The sequence below is a fragment of the Amblyomma maculatum genome, chromosome 4 (assembly GCF_055883805.1).
Source record: "Amblyomma maculatum isolate TAMU_Amacu chromosome 4, ASM5588380v1, whole genome shotgun sequence".
Lineage (NCBI taxonomy): Eukaryota > Metazoa > Arthropoda > Arachnida > Ixodida > Ixodidae > Amblyomma > Amblyomma maculatum.
Window position 1 is genome coordinate 187,849,642 of NC_139347.1, and position 4,656 is coordinate 187,854,297.

Consider the following 4,656-nt stretch of genomic DNA (forward strand, 5'->3'; position numbering starts at 1 on the left):
ATCACTTGTTGCTTGAATTTGTCCTGAAACATTTTTTATTATTATTTTTGTTTTCCATTTTAGTTGCGGTTCCCAGTGCTGTTATTATCCTGTGACTTTGTACCCCCCCCCCCCCCCCCACACACACACACCTTTGCAGAAAGTTTTATAAATTGTCCCCCTAGATAAATGCCTTATCAGGGCCCTTTGCATAGCCTGTCCCTTTGTAAGGTGTATCTGCACCGAACCCGCTTAAGTGGTGACTAATCACCTACCCGGTATTGTAGTTTTTCCTTGTACTGCCGCTTTTACTTCTTTTGCAGGCCACAGCATCACTGGTTCCAGGCTGATAAGTACATACTGAATAATTTTTAGTTTTTCTCTTTTTTCTTTCACTTCATGACCCACTTTCTTCTCAACCATCATCTCCTCCCCACTCATTCACACCCACTTTCCCCTTCCCAGGTTTTCTTCTTCGGAAGCAAAAGCGTATTTAAACCCCTGCCAGTGATGATCGCTATGCCCAGACGAAGACAAGTCCACTTGTCGAAACGTTGGCTCATCTGCGGACTGAGGCGTACACCATTTATCCTTGTTCAGTTCTTTTTCATACCGTGCAATCAATCTTCTTCCTTTCGTTCTACCTGGATCCTTAATTTGGTATGAAATACATAAAAAAAGTTCTAACAAGTATACACGCGAACAATGTACACGGGAGAAAGTTCGCGCACAACCTGTTTCAATCCCCACTCCCCTCTGTAATGTTTTACCTCGACGGTACCAATAAAATAAAAAATAAATAAATATCCCCTGGGCCCCCCCTGCCCGCCCCCCCCCCCCCCCCCGTTTCCGGAGTCCCTGGACTTCAACGTTTTGTGTGTAAAACTACATACACGTCTGTCGCCAACCGCTGGCGATGCCGTAAACTTACTTCAAATCCATTTCGTCTCTCTCTAATAGGCACCCTACTACAAGAAAGTCCGAGCATAACAATTCTGGGCTCAATAATTCACCAGTCAGGACCAGTGGCTCCTTGGCTTTCTCAGGCAAAAAAGAAAGTACTTCAAACTGAGTTTGATAAGGAGAATTGCGCCTAAAAGGGGGGTGCTGGCTTGTCGGTTGCACGCCAGTTATTGAGGGCGCTTCTGCAGCCACGTTTCTTTATTAGGCCCAGTTCCAGGATCTTACCAAAACACAATGGCATCGCCTTGAAGCCGTAAATCAAGAAGCTATGAGGACCATAACATGCCTTCCACGACTCACACCGGTCGTTGCGTTACAAGAGAATGCGCAGCTCAACACGATTGATGAACTGGTGCAGCAGCTCAGTGATGCTCGCAGACTCAAGGCCTCTTTGCCACATTCCACGCAAGCACTGAGGGCGTATGCGACGTCACACATTATTCTTCAGCCACCTGCGCCAGTTCTCCCTCCCTGGAAATTTGTACAGTTAGGAGACAACAAGCCAACTGATATCCGCATACCAACGTCTGCCAACTCGGCATCGTTACTTCGCCAGAGATTTGAAGCGCAAGATACTCAGGGTCCATTGTAGTGTATGTGAATTTGCAAGCCTGCAAGCCTATGGAGGTGCAGCGGTGGCGTAGCGGCAGAACATCCGCCTCGCATGCAAGAGGACCGGGGTTCGAATCCCGGTGCTGCGCCATTCTCCACCGGATGAAAAAAAAAAATCTGCGTGTCGATGGAATTGCATAAACAGGTTTGGGGTGCGACCTGATGCCGGTGAACATCTCCGGCAATGCACTCCCTCACCATAACAGGAGTTGGCCACCCTGGTCCACTAATTCGCCGCAACCTCCTATGATAAGCTCCATAAAACCCCGGCCCTCAGTCACCAGCGGCTGCGGAACAATTGACCACGGCGGCGGTCAGACCTGTGACGCGGCAGGGGGTGCTAAGAAAGCCTGGCTCCGCTGGACAGGCCACCATTGGAAATTGACCCTGGCAACGTTTAATGCTAGAACCCTAGCTAGTGAAGCTAGTTTAGCAGTGCTGTTAGAGGAGCTAGAGGGCATGAAATGGGATGTCATAGGGCTTAGTGAGGTTAGGAGGCCGAATGAGGCATATACTGTACTGAAGGATGAGCATGTACTGTGTTATTGAGGTTCACCAGACAGGCGACAACTAGGAGTAGGTTTCCTTGTCAATAAGTATATAGCGGGTAATATAGATGAATTTTATAGTATTAATGAGAGGGTTGCAGGCATCGTAATGAGGCTTAATAAGCGGTATAAACTGAAGGTTGTACAGGCCTATGCACCTACATGTAGTTATGATGACCAGGCAGTTCAAAACTTCTACGAAGGTGTAGAATCGGCATTGCGAAAAGTAAAGAGGCCGTATACTGTACTAATGGACGACTTCAATGCCAAGGTAGGGAAAAAGCAGGCAGGAGACAACGCAGTAGGTGACTATGGCATTGGTTCTAGGAATAGCAGGGGGGAGTTACTAGTTGACTTTGCAGAGCGTGATAACTCACGAATCATGAATACCTTCTTCAGCAAACGGAAGAACTGGAAATGGACATGGAAAAGTCCTAACGGAGAGACTAAAAATGAAATCGACTTCATAATGTGTTCAACCCCCGCCATTATGCAAGTAGAGGTAATCGGGAAAGTGCGATGCAGTGACCACAGGATGGTGAGGTCCCGAATTAGCCTAAATCTGAAGAAGGAACGCAACAGATTAGTAAGAAAGAAACCCATCAACGAATTAGCGGTGAGGGGGAGGGCAAAAGAGTTCAGGATCTGGCTACAGAATAGGTCATCATCATCATCACCAGCCTGATTATACCCACTGCAGGGCGAAGGCCTCTCCCATATTTCTCCACATAACCCGGTAACAGAATAGGTATTCAGCTCTAACTGAGGATGGCGACATTACCCTAGAGGCAAGGAACAATAATTTCAGAGATATCATTACTGAGTGCGCGGTAGAAGTAGGCGGTAGGATAGTTAGAGAGGATACCGGTAAGCTGTCTAAGGAGACGAAAGATTCGATTAAGAAACGCCAGAGTATGAAAGCTTCCAATCCAACCGACCAGATCGAATTGGCCGAGATAACAATGCTAATCAATAAGAGCAAGGTGGCCGATATAAGGAAGTATAACATGGAGAAAATTGAGCATGGTGTAAAGAACGGGGGAAGCCTTAAAGCTATAAAGAAGAAATTGGGCATAGGCAAAAACCAGATGTATGCGATAAGGGACAAGGCGGGCAACGTCATCACTGATATGGACAAGATAGTCAAAGTAGCCGAGGAGTTGTATACAGATCTCTACAGTAGCCAGAGCAGTCAGGACCGTAATGAGATTGGCGGTAGGGAAAAACAGTCAGACGTTCCACCAGTGACGAAGGACGAGGTCAAGAAAGCACTAGAAACTATGAAAAGGGGGAAATCAGCTGGAGAGGATCAGATAACTACAGATTTGCTGAAGGACGGGGGGGGGGGGGGGGGGAGATCGTGCTAGAAAAACTGGCCACCCTGTATACGCAGTGCCTGGTGTCATCGACGGTACCGGAACCATGGAAGAATGCAAACATTATCCTCATTCACAAGAAAGGGGACTCTAAGGACCTTAAAAATTACAGACCAATCAGCTTACTGTCTGTTACGTATAAGGTTTTTACTAAGGTAATCGCTAATAGAATCAGGACAACCTTAGACTGCAATCAAGCAAAGGATCAAGCAGGGTTTCGGAAATGGTACTCTACTATCGATCATATCCATACCATCAATCAGGTGATAGAAAAATGCTCGGAATATAACCAGCCCTTATACAAGGCATTCATTGATTACGAAAAAGCATTTGACTCAATTGAAACCTCAGCCGTGATGCCGGCATTGCGAAATCAGGGGGTAGACGTGCCGTACGTGAAAGTGCTGGATGATATATATATAGTGGCTGCACAGCAACCATAGTTCTGCATAAAGAAAGTAACAAAATTGCCATAAAGAAAGGTGTTAGGCAAGGAGACACAATCTTCCCAGTACTTTTCACAGTTTGTTTAGAGGAAGTATTCAGAGACTTGGAATGGGAGCAGTTAGGGATAAGAGTAGATGGAGAATACCTCAGTAATCTGCGATTTGCTGATGACATTGCCTTGCTAAGCAACTCGGGGGATGAGCTGCAAATAATGATTGATGACCTAGACAGGAAAAGTAGAAAGGTAGGCTTGAAAATCAATATGCAGAAGACTAAGGTAATGTTCCACAGCCTCGGGAAGGAACAGCAGTTTACATTAGGTAGCGAAATACTGGAAGTAGTAGGCGAATATGTCTACTTAGGACAGGCAGTAACCGCAGATCCGGACCATGAAAAGGAAATAACAAGAAGAATAAGCTTGGGATGGAGCGCATTTGGGAACCACTCGCAGATTATGACTAGCAGCTTACCGGTATCGCTCAAGAGGAAAGTATACAACAGTTGCCTCTTGCCTGTACTCACCTATGGGGCAGAAACGTATAGGCTAACCAAGAGAGTTCTACTTAAGTTGAGGGCAACCCATATGGCTATGGAATGAAAAATGGCAGGGGTAACATTAGGAGATAGAAAGCGTGCAGAGTGGGCCAGAGAAATAACTCAAGTTACCGACATTCTAGTGGAAATTAAGAAGAAATGGACATGGGAAGGAGATGTAGTGCGAAGAGAGGATA